The 18193-nt window shown below is 43.0% G+C and overlaps 1 non-coding gene and 1 pseudogene across 1 annotated transcript; both read right to left on the bottom strand.

Moving 5' to 3' along the window:
* Positions 1 to 14033, bottom strand: part of LOC128584493 (sorting nexin-31-like) — a 51005-nt pseudogene extending 36972 nt beyond the window's left edge.
* Positions 2483 to 2674, bottom strand: LOC128585318 (U2 spliceosomal RNA). The gene has a single exon (XR_008380027.1). It is a non-coding gene; the product is annotated as a U2 spliceosomal RNA (small nuclear RNA).
* Positions 14034 to 18193: the final 4160 nt, after the last annotated feature.

Raw genomic sequence — 18193 nt, 5'->3', positions numbered from 1 at the left:
CTGGGCGTTGTGGTGGGCGCCTGTAGTCCCAGCTACTTGGGAGGCTGAGGCAAAATAATTGCTTGAGCCCAGGAGTTGGAGGTTGCTGTGAGCTGTGATGCCACAGCACTTGACCCGGAGCAACAGCTTGAGGCTCTGTCTCAAAACAAACAAACAAAAAAAAAACAAACAAATATTCTTTTCATAATGTTTGAAACTTTTCTACAAATCAAACTTCCAGAATAAAAAGTTCTTAAAAAATCAGGTATAGAAAAATATGTAAACTTTAATTTGTGTTGAACACAAAGGGACCCTCATGCAAACCAGTGTGCACATGGATCATTTCTGGGGAACACACAAGTCACCTGGGGGCCAGAGTGGAAGGGAAACTACTTTTCATTGTATATTCTTTTGCATGATTTATATTTTCTAAAATATGTGTTTAGACTTTTCTAATTTAAAAAATTTCAGTATTTAATTGTCAGTTTTGCTATTTCCCTTCAATACCGTCTTTTCTCTGAGAGCTGAATGTGGCCAACCATAGTTTTGCTGTGACAGTGTTTTCAGACCCGGGCTGTCGTGAGGCTGTTGCACTGTGAGCCTGGCGGTGGCTATAGCAGACTGCTGAGTCTCCTTGGTGCCCTAGCCTGGCTTCCTGAAAGCACTGAGATGGCAGTCCCGTCTCTGGCCCTGCTAATAAAGATCTCTGATAGATCTTTCTTATAACAGGAGCTTCCCTATAAACAATTCAACTTATCCCTTTGTTCATTCTTGATTCAGATAGCATTTCTTCCACTTCCATAGTCAAAGCCAAAACAGCACCCCTAAACAAAGCATTTTTTAAAACCAAATACGACGAACACCTATTTGATTCCACATGTATCAAATGTCCAGAACAGGCAAATCTCTAGAGATAAAAATTAGAGTAGTGGTTCCCAGGGCCTAGTGGGGGAGGGGAATAGGGAGTGACTGTTAATGGGTTTAAGGTTTCTTTATGGGGTGATGGCAATATCTAAAACTAGATTATGGTGATGACTGCAAAATTAGATAATTGTAGTAAAAAACATTGATTTGCACACTTTAAGCAGGGGAATTTTGTGTAACCTATAATACAATAAATGTTAAAAAATCCAAATACATACAATTTTGCAAATATTGTTCCAGCTGGTCCCTCCTCTCATCAGCCATGGATGTGGTCATTGCCAGATAATATTTTGGTGGAAAGAGTGGCAAACAATTTCCAAAGACCCTCCTCAGCTGAAAGATCCAGAAAGCACATAGTTAAGACAAGTGAGCCTCCAATTCAAGGTTGATGAGCTACTAAAGTCTCTTTTTAGGACAAGTCTTATCCTAGCTGACCTTATTTAATCCTTTTTGGTAGCCAAAAGGAGAAAAAGAGGATAATTTGATTTTCTTTCTTTTTTTTTTTTTTTTTGAGACAGAATCTCACTTTGTCCCCCTTGGTAGAATGCCCTGGCATCATAGCTCACAGAAACCTCAAATTCTTGGGCTCAAACGATCCCCTTGCCTCAGCCTCCTGAGTAGCTGAGACTATAGGCACCTGCCAAAACATCCAGCTATTTTTAGAGATGGGGTCTTGCGTCTTGCTCAGGCTAGTCTGAACCCATGAGCTTGGGAAATCCACCCACCTCGGCCTCCCAGAGTGCTAGGATTACGGGCATGAGCCCAGCCTATAATTTGATAAGGAATTTATAATTTATATAATAAATTTATATAAATAAATTTAAATTAAATTTAAATTTAAATTTATTAAATAAATTTAATTTATAATTTGATAAGGAATTTATATATATATTTATCTCAGTATATATATATATATATATATATATACTGAGATAAATATATATATATATTCATTAATAAGAAATTTATCTCAGCATCTCTCAGTTCTGGAGATGTTTCTAGACTTATCACAGACTGAAAACTCCAGTCTAAGTTTGGTAGTAGAATGGGGATGCATTTTTATTTTTCATCTGTTTTATAATATTATGCACTCATATCACACACTATTTTCTTATTTCACAAATATCTGATATCAATGGTGAAAATTAGGAACTTAATTCCTCCACCAAATATGAACTTGACAAATGTTGACAGCTCTGCTATTTAACGTGGTGGCCTTTAGTGACCTGTGGCTTCTAAGCACATGAAATGTGACTAGTCTGAATTGAGACGAGCTGTAAGCATAAACTGCACTCTAGTGGTTTTTTTTTTTTTTTTTTTTTTGGCCCTGGGTAGAGTGCCGTGGCATCATCATACCTCACAGCAACCTCAAACTCCTGGGCTCAAGTAATCCTCTTGCCTCAGACCCCTGAGTAGCTACAGGCACCTACCACAACACCTGGCTAGTTTTTTCTATTTTTAGTAGGGACAAGGTCTCACTCTTGCTCAGGCTGGTCTTGAACTCCTGAGCTCAAGAAATACACCTGCCTCGGCCTCCCAAAATGCTAGGATTACAGGTGTGAGCCACTACACTCAGCCGTATGAAAAAGTTGGGGAGGACTGTTCCTGCAATACCGGGTCAATTTGTGGAGTGGATGGAGCAAGCTTCTATTCCAACTCCCTGCTCCAAAACTCCATTTAATACATTATCCTCAGATAGAGGATGTATCAGATATTAAACTGATAAGAACAGATATTACACTTGACCTTAGCCAAAAGGCTGAGAAGCGATCCAGTTTAAATTTCAAAGAAAAGAGAATGTGAATCATCTTATCGCACTGATAATTTTTATATCATTTACATGTTTAAATAATATCATATTTTGGATATATTGTATCAAATAAAATAAACTAAAATTAATCCTCATTCCTTCCTCTATTTTTTTTTTAAAGACAGAATCTTTCTCTGTTGCCTGTGCTAGAGTGCTAGAGGGCAGTGGCGTAATGAACCCACAGCATCCTCAAACTCCTGGGCTTACGCAATCCTCCTGCCTCAGCCTCCCAAGTAGGTGGGAAAACAGGTGCCTGCCACTATGCCCAGCTAATTTTTCTATTTTTTTTTTTTTTTTGTGGATACAGGGTCTCACTCTTGCTCAGACTGGTCTCAAACTTCTGGCTTTAAGCAATCCTTACCCTCAGCCTCCGAGAGTGATAGCATGAGTGATAATGATAGGCACAAGCCACCATGCCCAGCCTCCATCTGTTTCTTTTTACTCTTTTTAACGTGACTACTAGAAAATTTTAAATTACATAGATGGTTCACATTATATTTCTATTGGACACTGCTGGTGATGGAATTCCTATTGATGTACGATCCCTAAAACCCAGTCCAGCCCTTCCCTCCCACCCAACCATACATGACCCATGATCATACTGGTAATTATTTTTATGAAACTTTAACAGTAGATGCAAAGAAAAACAATTTTTAAAGTAAGAACCAAAACTCTTCTTTTTGCAATGTCTTCCTTGCAGTTGCAGTGGCAGCGTGAAGGTAGTAGCATTATGTTCTTTAAAATAAGAAAAAAGAAACTCAGAAACCTAGTCAGGTTTTTAACATGGTACCTTCTGAGCAAGAAGGCTGAACTCTTATTATAATACTATAGTCAGGGGTTAAAGAAAATGAAGCAGGTCTAAGAGACATGAGGCTGCAAACAGACAAGAATTTTAACTCCATGGTCTTTAAAGGCTGGGCGGGGTGGCTCACGCCTGGAATGAGAAGGTGGGGAAGCCAAGGTGGGTGGACTGCTTGAGCTTCAGGAGTTCCAGACCAGCCTGAGAAAGAGTGAGATCCTGTCTCTAAAAATAGCCAGGTGTTGTGGTGGGCACCTGTAGTCCCAGCTACCCCAGAGGGTGAAGCTAGAGGAACACTTGAGCCCAAGAGTTTGAGGTTGCTGTGAGCTATGACACCACAGCATTCTACTGAAGGTGACAGAGTGAGACTCTCTATCAAAAAAAAAAAAAATTCCACGGTCTTGGTCACAAATACAGTAAATATTCGGCGAATACTTACCTTGCATGGGCTCTCACTTTAAAGGACATCTAGGAGCTAACCACACCTCTCCACCCCTACCACCAGTGTCCCAGGCCAAGCCACTGCCATCTCTTTTCTAGATTATTGCCACGACCTTCCAACAAGTCTCTCTGCTTCCACCATGGCTCCTTCAGTCTAATCCTAACACAGCCTCTAAGACAATACTTGAAGAAAACAAAACAAAACAAAAAAACCTTAAGTCAGATAATTTAAGGCTCCACGGCTTCCCATCTCGCTCTAGTAAAAGCCCAAATCCTTATGATAACCTAGAACTGTGCCATGTGATATGGTGGCCAATAGACACCAGTGAGTAAATTTAAACTTAATTAAAATAAAAGGGCAGCACCTGTGCCTCAGTGAGTAGGGTGCTGGCCCCATATACTGAGGGTGGCAGATTTAAGCCCGGCCCGGGCCAAACTGCAACAACCAAAAAAAATTAATTAAAATAAAAATTTAAAATTTAATGCTTCAGTCTTACAAGCCATGTTTCAAATGTTCAGTAATCACATGAAATGTTGCAGTTGGTATCAAATTGGACAAAGCAAGATAGAGCATTTCCCACAGCACAGAAAGTCCTATTGGACAGTACTAGTCTCATGTCCAGAAAGTTTATTAACTGCCTGTCTTTGGGCAAAATACAGCCCCCTGATGCTTTTTATGTGGCTATCATTTGTTTGATTTTTAGAGAATTTGAATGTGATGCCAACACTTATTTTTGTGATTTAAAAAATTTTTAATTATGTCTTATAGGGAGTACAAAACAGTTCACCCATTTTGGACGTCAGCTTGACAATTTCTTATAAAGCTAACCATAATCTTACTATAGAATACAGCCATAAGTATTTACCCAACTGATCTGAAAAATATGTTCACACAAAAACCTGCATGTGAAAGTTCATAGCAGTTAGGCCAGGATTGATAGAAATGGTAAAAATGAAAAAAAAAAAAGTGAAAGAAAATTCATAGCAGCTTTATTCCTAATCCCCCAAAACTGAAAGCAACAAATATCTCCTTCCATATGTGGGTGGATAAACAAACTGTGATGTATCCGTACAATGGAGTATTATTCAGCAATAAAAGGCAATGAACTACCAAACCATAGAAAGACACAAATGAACCTTAAATGCGTATTGCTGAGTGACAGAGCCAGTCTGCAAAAGCTACATACTGTATGATTTGAATTATATGACATTCTGGAAAAGGAAAAAGTATAGACACTTATATAAAGATCAATAGCCACCAAGATTTTACTGAATAGGGGAATCACACAAAATTTCTTAGGGCAATAAAACTATTCCATATTATACTACCATTGTGGATCCACGACACTGTGCGTTAGTCAAAATCCACTGAACTTTACAATAGAAGCTTACTATATGCAAACACGTGTATTTTAAAAAAATCATTTAGGAGACTAGGGGAATCCCAGGAAAGAATGCAGAATGTTATAAAACTATACTAAAAATATATGAAACCACATCCTTGACAGTCATGAGGCAAAAATACTGACCTTAAGTAACTTTGGAAATGAATGGGGCCTGTCAAACTAAAGGTATAACCACCACAGTCTAGTTGATAAAGTTGTTTCCCATGAGAGTTAGCCATTCTGACTCTCCTGCGTCTACATACAGAATCGAACAATTAAGTAAATGAATGGCAGACAGTGGAAGTCAGGTTTCTCACTGTTGTAGTTACTGGGAAGACCCAGTAGCAATGCATTAGCGTAAGATACATTAATACAACTTCATGTTTACCTTAATGTAGACACAGATGGTTACATATAGAAATATTTATCAATACGCCTGTATATATGGGTAGTACACACACATGTATTTCCTTGCTCTGTCGCTGCAGTAGTAACGAGCATACTTAGGGTTCAGATCCCTGTTTTTAATACCATTCTCCAAGAGAAGCAACCAGGGATCTGTGGGGCAGTGGTGGACTCTGGCACTCAAGCAGGAGATACCCAAGATGAGCCTGGAGCATCTTGTAGCTCCAGAAAGTAACCCAGGCCAGGCACCGTGGCTCACACCTGTAATCCCAGCACTCTGGGAGGCTGAGGCCGGTGGATTGGTTGAACTCATGAATTCGAGATCAGCCTGAGCAAGAGTGAGACCCCCACGTCTACTAAAAGTAGCAAAACTAGCTGGGCATTGCGGTGGGTGCCTGTAGTCCCAGCCACTTGGGAGGCTGAGGCAAGAGGACTGCTTGAGCCCCAAGAGACTGAGGTTGCTGTGAGATATGATGCCATGGCACTCTACCCAGGGCAAGAGTGAGACTGTCTCAAAAACTAAACAAAAACCAAAAATGTATAACCCAAAGTATAAGGCAAATACCCAGGAGTCCTTACAGATACAATTACTGAAAGATAAGTAGGAAAGAATAGACACATCTCCTGTGCAGAAGAATACCAGATAATTTATGCAGATGCTTTTTCCTCAGAAGGGGGCCATAAATCCTCAGTCCTTAAGACTGGGCTGCACATAGAGACTTCCTTCCAAAGAGGGCGCTATGGAAGGGAGGAAAAAAATCACTTTAGAGTAAAGAAATGTGACAAACACTACTTCAGCCAGGTGATGGGGGTGGAGATCTAGAGGGATAAGTCAGGTTGATAGCAGGTACCCTTGATATGGTGAGTAGAATGGCACTTTGTCTCTGGGGTCTTCATTCCCAAATCCTATCATTCCTGTCCAATCATGTGAAAAACATAAGACAAATTCTAACAGAGGGATAGCTTACAAAATATCTGACGAGTACTTCTCAAAACTATCAAGGTCATTAAAAATAAGAAATGGCTAAGAAACTGTCAACAAGAACTTAAGGGGATGGGATGACTAAATGTCATGTTGTACCCTGGCTGGGATCCTGGAACAGAAATAAGACATTAGGCACCTGTAGCTCAATGAGTAGGGCGTTGGCCCCATACACCGAGGGTGGCGGGTTCAAACCCAGCCCCAGCCAAAAAACAACAAAAAAAAATAGCCGGGCGTTGTGGCGGGCGCTTGTAGTCCCAGCTGCTTGGGAGGCTGAGGCAGGAGAATAGTGTGAGCCCAAGAGCTGGAGGTTGCTGTGAGTCCTGTGACATCATGGCACTCTACCAAGGGCGGTAAAGTAAGACTCTGTCTCTACAAAACAGAAGAAAACAAAACAAACAAACAAACAAAAAACAAAGGAAGTCTGAATAAACTATGAACTGTAGTTAATATAACAGTAATAATAATAATGTATCACCACCGTGATAATGTATCACATCTGAGGTTGAGTGTGGTGGCTATGTATGTTGAGGCAGGAGGTTTCTTGAGGCCAGGATTTGGAGACCAGCCTGGGCAACACAGCAAGATTCCCATCTCCCTACCCAAATTTTTGATAATAAATGCAGGTATCTCTGGTTCATTGACTGTAACAAATGTACCATACTAATAGAAAATCTTTTTTTTTTTTTTTTTGAGACAGAGTCTCACTTTGTCACCCTTGGTAGAGTGCTATGGCATCATAGCTCATAGCAACTTCAAACTCTTGGGCTCAAGAGATCCTCTTGCCTCAGTTTTTCATTTTCATTTTAAGTACAATGGGGTCTGACTCTTAGGCTGGCCTTGAACTCATGAGCTCAAGCAATTCATCTGCCTCAGCCTCCCAGAGTGCTAGGATTATAGGTATGAGCCATAGCACAGGGCCCTAATGGAAAATCTTAATAATAGAAGGAATAGGATGTGGACTGTGTGGGAACTCTGTACTATCTTTTTTGTAAACCAAAACTTCTCCAAAAAATAGTTTATTAAAAAAAAAACCCTGATGTTCTGGCTTATTTTTAAAAATCCAAACATCTTAAATCAATGGGTCACACTCCCTCAAGCAACAATTTGTTAAAACTATTCCACCACACCCCACTATCCCTCACCTAAGTTATTTGCCCAACTTCATGATCTAAAAAAGATTTCTAAAACAAATTTTAAAAAATAGGAAAAAGAAAATCATGACCTAAAATTGATTTTGGAAAAAAGAAGTAATAAATTACTTGTAATATCTGTAACCATCTAAACTTGCAACCTCTCCTAGTATAAAATATTACAGCAACAATTTGGTTTCTTTTAAATTCAAAGACATTTTTCTGCTATGACAGATGTCCAAAGGCATCTCAGGTGGAGTATCAACCCAGGCAGAGCTGCTCAAACAACCTGGGATTTATGCACCCCCATCTCTACTAATTCTATTAAATAGAAACAGAAAGTTGTCTTCTTGCATGCAATTATCTCTTGATTAACTGATTAAATGATCTTTAAAAGGCAGTTATCTTCTTTGGCATGTGTTCATAAATGTCACAGATGCTCTCAAATTGGTGCTAATCACAGCAGCCTTGAGTCAACAGGCTGCCTGTCTTCTCCATCTGCAGGAGAGCATCTTGATGCAGAGCTGAGGCCAAGAGTCGGGGAAGAGGCAACAAGGAGCAAGGTTCTAACATCTATCACAGAGCAAACCTTCCCAGCAGGTTTTACAACCTGACCTGACTTCTCAAGGCATCTCTTCCCGCCCTTCTCTGATACTGGTCTAAGAGGGAAAATAAACAAACAGTAAACGGAGTAGTTAAGTCAGCCAAAAGTCAACCATCAACTCCACAAGTTTGACCCCATCAAAAGAGAATCTCCATGGGGGACAGTTGAGCTCACACAGACATGCCATCTCTTTCCCAGGTCCAGTCTTTGTGCATTAGCTCTCCACATACCCTGATGTGGACCAGGGGCTACCTTATCTGCACCAGGGGCTGCTCCTCAACCTCAGAGTTACCCAACCAAGTATAAATCTGATTCCTAAAGCCAAACCTCAAAGTCACTGTCTGCACCTAATTTAACAGAGTACATGGCATATAACAGAAACTCAGTAAACATTTAAGTAAATGAATAAATCAGCTAATTCTATAGGATGAAAACCACTCTATAAGGATGCAGACCTTCCCAGGAGATAAACTTATACTCACCAAACACACACAGCCTTGTTATTATTATTTTTGTACAGTGCTTTGTACTAAATCGGGTGAAGAATTCTTAGCCTCACGTCCTCGGTTTACCTTCCTGCACCTGTTGAGTCAAAAGAACTCCCAAGGAACATTTGTTTTGTTGAAGGGCCTGGTCTTGCTACTGATTACTCTAAAAGGTTCATCATGTAATTCTTGACAGATTGGAAGTGTCTTTTGAGTATGCCGCAAGCTCTTTTTGGAGACCAAGTTAAGAAACCCCAGTGCCTGGAGGACACAGACTTGAGCCAACTCTACACAGCAACATCCCTGATGCAAATTGACAACAACGTGATGAGGAAGTTTCATGGCTACAACTCCCTGGAGGCACATTAGGAGGAAGAAAGCTGCATGAGATCCCTGCACACGATGTATGTGCCTCTCATGCTGGTTAATGCAGCTGAGAACCCTTTGGTGCATGAAGGTCTTCTAACTATCCCCAAATCTCTTTCAGAGAAATGGGAGAATGTCATGTTTGTGCTGCCTCTACATGGGGGCCACGTGGGCTTCTTTGAGGGTGCTGTGCTGTTCCCTGAGCCCCTGACGTGGATGGATAAGCTAGTGGTGGAGTATGCCAACGCCATTTGCCAATGAGAGCATAACAAGTTGCAGTGCTCTGAGCAGGTGGAGGCCAACCTGGAGTGAGGCCTCCGGACTCTGGCTCCAGCAGCTCTCCTCCGGAACCCACATCCCCTCATCCCCTGTTTCAGGTCTCCCATCTCCCTCAGTGACCTGGAACTGACCTCACACTATCTGCAGGGGGCACCCACCATGCACACCTGTCTGGAAGTAGGCAACTCTCTCTGGGAGCTCCAGGCTATTTTTGTACTTAGTTACTGTTTTTTTTTCCATTGCATTGTTAGCCATGGTGACAAGTGACACAGTTCTCACCCTCCTGTTCAGTTTCAGCATCTGATTGCTTTTAAGCCCATTACATCTATTTTCCCTATTAAAAAATGTGTCTGAACAGAAAAAAAAAGAGAATTCTTAGCCATTTCATGCCCTCTATTGAATAGGAAGAATAAAAACTAGTTGAGAAGAGGCTAGGAAAGGTCAGCCAATCTTTAAGTCTCAGACTTAGGGTAGCCAGACAAAATACAGCATGCCCCAATAGTACATGGAACATACTTATACTATAAACTGTTTAGCACATTATAAATAGTTTATACCAGTGGAAAATCTGAAATTCAGATTTAACTTGCAGCTTTGCTCAGATTCTGTATCTATAAAATGGGCTGGGCAGCTTGAACAAAATCCTGTGCCTGAAACTGTCATAACAGAAAGTAGATACTAGTTGCCTGGGACCAAGGGTGGCTGGAGGGATCAAGAGCAAAGATGACAAGGAGACTTTTATACTTTTTTTTTTTTTTTGAGACTCAGTCTTACTCTTGCTCTCAGAAGAGTGCTCGTCATAGCTCACAGTAACCTCAAACTCTTGGGCTCAACTGATTCTTTTGCCTCAACCTCCTGAGTAGCTGGGACTACAGGTGCCTGCCAAAGTGCCGGGCTATTTTTAGAGATGGGGGTCTCACTCTGGCTCAGGCTGGTCTTGAACTCCTGAGCTCAGGCAATCCACCTGCTGCAGCTTCTCAGAGTGCTAGGATTACAGGTATGAGCCGCTGCTCCAGGTCCTGATAAGGGAGACTTTTAGAGTGAGAGAACTTTTTAAAATGTTGATCATGATGGTGGTAATCGCATACATTTACTAAAATTAATCATACTGAACCCCTAAAATTGGGAACTTTTATTACATTATTCCAAAATATAGTACAAACATGTTAGTTTAGAACTCAGTCATTTGACTCATTATTTCACTGACACAATTTATTTTGTCAACTTTAGAAAGAAACCACACAATGTAAGTCTTGGAAATCAAATCCTGACCACAACACTAACTCTATGACTTCAGAAAAATTGTGTTTCAGTTTCTTCATCTGTTAAATGGGACTAATTATAATCCCAGCTCAAGATGCTTATAAAAATGAAGCTATTACCTGTAAAGTGTTTGGCACCAATCTCAGCACATGGTAACTGCTCGCTAGTTAATGTTTAAAATTAAGAAGATCAATAACCATCTAAGATCTAAATCGTTTCTTTAAAAATGTAGTAGTTCATATGAAAAGGGGGAAATGATAAACATAAAGTGTAACGAAATTGGAAACTGGATAAAGAAATCTCCATCTTAGGATTTAAAAAAAATGGAAGTGTTCATTAAAATCTATAGATTTAATTAGATTTCATTAATAGATTTTAATGAACACTTCCATTTTTTTTAAATCCTAAGATGGAATGTAAATGTTTTTTTTACAGTAACTGAGATAACGCCGGAAAGGCTATGTTAACCATTGTGATAAAAATGTGTCAAATGGTCTATGAAGCGAGTGTATGATGCCCCATGATCATATCAATGTATACAGTTATGATTTAATAAAAAAAAATAAAAAAATAAAATCTATTGCCTGCCCCACTGGGGGCTCTAAGCTGTAGCAATTCAGTATTTAAGGGCCCCTGTTGTGACTAAAAAAGTTTCTTATTCATGACTTCTCAAATAGAAGATGAAGAATAAAAGTTTACACAATTCATGTCTCTGATTCTGGACCTGTTAGGGTTTGATTAGTTTGTTTTCCTGAAATTAAGCATTTCTCTGAGTCTGTTGGTTAAGGAGGGCCAAATTCAGGGATTCCTGAAGCCTCTGAGTCAGCTAATGTTTACTGAGAGTGTTTAATGCGCCAGGCTCTGAGAGAAACTGGTCCTTGGTCTTCACAAGCATTCTGGGAGATTGACATCCATAACGACCTACTTGCTTCTTACTTCTACTGAGAAAATTGGGCAGAGGGAGAGGTGAGGCATTCAGCCAGTGGATCTGTCCCAGCGCTCTGCTGCCTCCTGATTTGCTCCTGGAGATGGTTACCTCCCTTTTCCCACATCACACTGCAGGACAGAAGAGCGTGGGAGATGGTACCATAACTTCTGCCTCCAAATGCCTAAAACAGCCTCTTTTCTCTCCCTTTCAGATTCCCCTCCACCTGTCTCTGTATTCCTCATAACTCCCCACTTACTCACTCCTCCTACTTACTTGCAAGTAGCGTCTCACCTTTCAGAAGTCTGAGTCCATGCCTCTGCCTCTCTACATTCTATACTGTGTTGCAGGCACTACTAATACAAAGATGACCACTCAAATTAACTAATAACTACATTGCAACTGCTTTCTTGTGGATACCAAAGATACTTAATCATACCTTTAAAATGGACTTTTCACCAGGTGTGGTGGCTCACGCCTGTAATCCCAGCACTTGGGAGGCCAAGGCAGGAGGAGTGCCTGAGCTCACAGGTTCAAGACCAGCCTGAGCCAAAGTGAGACTTCGTCTCTAAAAATAGCCAGGCTTTGTGGTGGGCACCTGCAGTCCCAGCTACTTGGGAGGCTGAGGCAAGAGAATCGCTTAAGCCCAGGAATTTTTGAGATTGCTGTGAGCTGTGACGCCACAGCTCTCTACCAAGGGTGACAAAGTGAGACCATCTGAAAAAAAAAAAAAAGGACTTTTCCAATGTACCATGGTGTATAAGCAAGAAGGCTCTCTGTAGTGACCATTTTAGTAGCAGAAAAATCAAACTGAGCTGCCCATCAACAAGAAGACAGGTCTAAGTAAACTGGTGTGCCCGCTCACTAGAAGCCCGCAGACTGTCTGAAAAGATTCTCCTGCAGAATGCTAATAGCTGTTGCCTCTGGGCAAGTTTTTTTCTGTCTTCTGTACACTTTTCTTTTTAACTTTAGGTATGTGTTCCTCAGAATCTAAAACTGAAAGAAAAATTCATAGAGCAGGGGAAGGAGGGTAAAGTTTATTTTCAAACTTCCATTCACTCCTCTGATTCATTTTGAAGACTTATGACTTATAAGAGTGTAAGAACAATAAAACCTATTAGAATGGACTAATAAATCAGTCTGCCTCTCAGAGTAAGTACTGTCCAGATATCAGGGTGAGTAATTAAGGTAGAAAATGGCCTTCTAACTTGATAAGTCATCTGTTTCCTGGGTTCCCAGCCTGCCAGTACTTACAGCTTGTGAATAAGGCCATTTAAAAACAAAAATGGAGACACACCTTTTTAAAGGGTAAGCTTAAGAAACTGTAGAGAAAAGGAGATTATCTTTTCTTTTTTTTTTCCTTTGAATTGAGACAGAGTCTCATTCTGTCGCCCAGACTGGAGTACACTGGTGTTAATGTGGCTCACTGCAGCTTCCAACTCCCAGACTCAAGCAATCATCCTGCTTCGGCCTCCCCAGAAGCTAGGACTACAGTCACATCACCATCATGCCTAACTATTTTTTTCAATTATTCTTTGTAGAGATGAGGATCTCACAAGTTGCCCAAGCTGGTCTAGAACTCTTGGCCTCAAGTGATCCTCCTGTCTCGGCCTTCTAAAGTGCTGGGATTACAGGTGTGAGCCACCAACCTAGACCAGAGAGGAAATTAAATATCCCTGCATAAGCTTCCTAAAACTCTATACGTTGGTCTAGACTCCGCTTGCTTAATTTTGAAGGGGAAGGGGCATTGTCCTGGGGAACAGAGGGCACTTAAATGGAGTCCACCAGAACCCCAGTGCCCTGCCGGGGCCCACATCTCACAGCTGTAAATAATTAGGAGCCACAAGTCTTCAAGTATTTGTGGGGCTGTATGGCAAGCAATTCACACTTACTCTTGCTACAACCCATTTCACAAATGAGAAGCCTGAGGCACTGAAAGGTCCAGAGTCTTGCCAGAGTCACACGACCCAGGCCCTTGCACACTTTTCCCCACCTGCCTCCAACTCGCTCACCTGTTCATTCCAACCATGCAGCTGGCTGTAGCGCACCTTGCAAAAGAGGAAGCCATCCAGATACACGGAGTACAGCTGCAAACACACAGGCACCCCGCCCCGGGTTTGCGCGGGGAGCAGCTGACCATTGCCACCGGCCCCCGCCCTGCGCAGCCCGCCCCGGGCCCCAGGCGCACCACGTAGCGCCCCCGAGCGTGTCGGGGAGCTGCTGGGACAGCGGGATGCAGAAGTGCATCTTCATGGCTGGAGAGGTGGCGGCAGAGAGGCGCCGGGAGTCGGACCGGAGATGGCCAGCCTCTCCGCGGTCTGAGTTGGGCGGTGCGAATGCTGCTGGGCAGCTGTCGCCCAGGTGGGACCCCCCCTAGTCCCCGCCCCCCCAGTAGCTGGCCTTCAGGACGGGTGGGGGCGGGGCGCGCCCAGGGCCGCCCCATTCGCTCCTAGTGCACCGTGCGCTGGTGGCATTTTACCCAAGTACGTACCGTATGGGGCTTGAAAAAAGTTTGTGTCCATTACCTGCTTACACCGCCTGCAGTACATTATGAATTTAAGATTTTTTTAAATACATAAATCTAGTAATTACCCTATGACTAGCCCAATTACACCAGGTTCAATTTTTTGTGTGGTCGTTAAATGTAACACTTTAGATACGCTGCAATATATGTAACCCTACTTTAGTATTTTTTAAACCCTTTTCTCTCTTAGCATACAAGAAACATCAAAAAATAGAAGTGGCTTGGATCGGTCTCCGTCTCCGAGAAGCCCTGGTTTCAAACAGATGCCAGCGCCCAGTTATCTGGATTCACACTGACACTTTATTCTGTGGACCACCCTTCCCAAGTTCTTTCAACAGTCTCTCATTTTTAGTTGCTGTGGAAAATAATCCTTCTAATTCTCTTGCTTCAGTTAAATCAGAAGAGAATTCTTCCTGCCTTGCCGCGGTCACAGGTGGAGAAGGCAGCAGAGTCAAGCTCCCAGGTCCTGAGCAGCTCCCAGGTCCTGAGCAGGTCCAGCAGTCCACTGGTCACTTTACATGGGCTCATCCTTCCTCCCTCCTCTCCTTTAATCCACACGTTACTCTTCCTGGTAAACATTAGAGCAACATCCTATCAAGGACAAAACAGGCCTAGTGGGTGGAGGAACTTTCCCAAGGTCACAGAGCCATCTTTTCATAGTCAGAATCATTGAAAGTCCTTAAAAATGCTCATCATCTCCAGGGTAAGAGCTGAGTGCCTCCAGAGGGTGTCTGAGATCAGGGAAGGGGAGCCAACACTTGCTGGACACTTCCTGTTTATACTGCAGGCTTACTGTGTGTGGGCCCAGAAGACATTGTGACATTTAATTTTCACAGTAACTATGAGCTAGGGACTAGTTCTGTTCTTAGAGAAAAGGAAATTGCAACATAGGGGAGGTGGTGTCAGGTAGAGGGTTAAGAGAAGAGCAACAGAATTCATATCCCCACTTAGCGGCTTCTAGCTGAGAGGACTTGGGCAAGTTAGTGGGCTCTTTAAGCTGCAGTTGCTGCTTCTATGAAATCGTATTAATAATTGTACTCACTTCAAGGGAATTTTCAGCCCAGGGTAGATTGGCCTTAGGGTCTTCCCCTGCCTGTGGGTCGTCTCTGATCTGGAGGCCCAGCCTCTTCTAGAGCCTTCTGGGGCAGAGGCTGATTGGGTAGATGCTGAGGTCTGATCCAATCTGTAGGGCAAAATGGAGGAGGCTGGTATGGCCCAGAGGTGGCCTCCGCCTTCAGGGAACTTTCTTGCTCCTGTGGATGGCTGGGGCCCTGGCTACACCCCATGGCGATGTCCATACAGGGCCATTGCCTTCCTTTCATTTATTCCACCCCAGAAGCTGAATCGGAACAGAAAAGGCCTCTACACAAGTCCCTGTCCTCCTCCATCCTGACCTCTGCTCTCAGGTCTCATTCACTGACCGAATGGTCAGGGAATATTACTGAGCTCCCTCTGTGCACTCTGCACTGTGTAAGATCGAGTACTTGAACATGACAGAGAGTTAAGCACGTGTGTAACAACAGTAGCTGACGCTATTGGAGATGCTGCTCTGAACACTTTACATGGGTGAAGTCATTTAATGCTCCCAAGTGCCTGAAGTAGATACTGATATTATCCTCCTTTCATAGCTGGAGAGACTGAGGCATGGCGCAATTAAGGAATGGGCTCTGAATTGCAGAATCTGCAATGGCGACATGGGACCATGAACAAGTGGCCGGCATCACGAGTCTGTGCTCTGGGAGGCTGCTTTTCAGGGGGGCCTCGGGAAACCTGCACCCTTACTTCACAGGCATGCCCTTTACAGTTTTTAATTCTTAATGCAGTTTTAAATACATAAATTTTTACTAAATCTTAAATAAATAAATTTTTATTCAGTTTAGGAATCAATTCTATATTGTTTCCAACGGGTAATTTACTCTATGCCTGGCATACAGTCAGCATTCGGTAAAAGCTTAGCCTTCCTTCATTCAGTCAGGAGCCACTGGGTGCCTGTTATGGGCAGTGACGTTGGTGAACATTACAGATCCTAAGCCTAGTTTACAGATAAAAAAGACGCAATTTCTGTAGTGTGGCACATAGCATTTCAGAGCAGGTTCACAACTGACTGCTACTTAAGCTTTTTCACCATTATTTGAGTGCCTCATCTCATCTACTTTGTGTAGTCTCTTTTTGGTCCTTTGATATCTGGTAGCCCACTCTTTTGGTAACCACTCTGTCTGGCTGTGGAACTTAGTCTCTCTCCTGAGTCCTTCACACCCTTGTGCCTCTGGAATGGGCAGTGCAGTAGGGACCATGAGAGAGCCAGCAATGTGGCTCCTACTGACTGGTGCTCTAGCCAGCACTACAGGGGCCTACCCAGTGTGCATGATGGTGCCCTTGGCTCTATCTTTTCTTATAGCTCAGGCTTTGGAAGCCTTACTCCACTGGTCAAAGCCATGGACCGTGTGTATAAGGGACTTGAACAAACATGGAAGAGCTTCCTGGTTGGTGGACAGCTTTTTAGAGCAAACACAGAAAGAGATAGGAGCCATGAGATGAGATGCGTCCAGGTAAGTCTTCCCACCTGGTCAGTGTCTTCTTCACTCCCTTGAGGGTCAGATGGGAGAGTCAGAAAGATGAGGCTAGAAAGCTTGGGCTGTGTATCTTTCTCTGTTATGACTTCACCTGTATTGGGCTGTGCTGAATGCCCTCCGGTCCATTGGAATTTGCAGAAATAAACAAAATGGTAGGATACAAGAAACTGCAAAATTGTACCGGTAGTTCTGAAATTTCCATGGTTCCTGGGTGATTTTCTGGTCCAGAACATCTAAACCTAGTGAGTCGAATATTGTCCCCCCAAAATTCACATCTATGTGGAACGTTAGAATGGGACCTTATCTGGAAGGAGGGTCTCTGCAGATATAATTAAGTTAAAGCTCAAAATGAGATCCTACAAGATTAGGGTGGGTCTAAATCCAATGACAGTGTCCTTGTAAGGCACAGAAAAGGACACCCAGGCACACACAGACGTGGCTCTGTGAAGATGGAGGTAGAGTGAGGAGCTGTGCAGCCACAAGCCAAGGAGCTCCTGGGGCCACCAAATGTTCAGGAAAGGTGAGGAAGGATTCAGCCCTGAGGCTTTCAGAAGGAGTACGGCCCTGCCCACCCTTGTTTTCAGTCTTCTGGCCTCCAGAACTGGGAGATAGTTCACTCCTGTGGTTGTAAGCCACCCAGGCTGTGGTACTCTGTTGCCATAAAAAGTCATGAGAAAAAACTGTCCTGGCCCTGTGACCACAGTCAGCCTCACACAGAGTATAGAGGGCAGAGCCCTGCCATGCGTGTCTGTGAGGAGGAGACACAGGGAGTGAATCCCCGAGGAACGGAGATCTGTGATCTGGTGGACAGGGTCCTGAAACTAATACCAAGACTGGCTGACCCTATGCAGCACTCTTCATGGGCCAGGCACGGCACTCCATGCTGAAATATCCAAACTCACCTTCTCCTTGTTACAACCACATGAGATCAGTGGAAGGTCATCCCTGTTTTCCAGCTGGTGAAACTGGGAAAAGAGAACTCAATAACTCACCTGAAGTCACGCAACTTTTCAGAGGGGAGTCAGCATTCAAATCCAGGCAGTCTAGAAAGTCTCCAAAGTCCTTATCTCTAATCACTTCCCAATCAAAAAAACTCTTTATTCTTGGCGGTGCCTGTGGCTCAGTGAGTAGGGCGCTGGCTCCTTATACCAAGGGTAGCGGGTTCAAACCCAGCCCCGGCCGACTGCCACAAAAAAATAGCTGGGCATTGTGGTGAGTGCCTTTAGTCCCAGCTACTCGGGAGACTGAGGCAAGAGAATCACCTACGCCCAGGAGTTGGAGGTTGTTTTGAGCTGAGACGCCATGGCACTCTACCA

The sequence above is a fragment of the Nycticebus coucang genome, chromosome 4, assembly GCF_027406575.1.
Source record: "Nycticebus coucang isolate mNycCou1 chromosome 4, mNycCou1.pri, whole genome shotgun sequence".
Lineage (NCBI taxonomy): Eukaryota > Metazoa > Chordata > Mammalia > Primates > Lorisidae > Nycticebus > Nycticebus coucang.
This window is presented reverse-complemented; position numbering and strand designations above follow the sequence as displayed.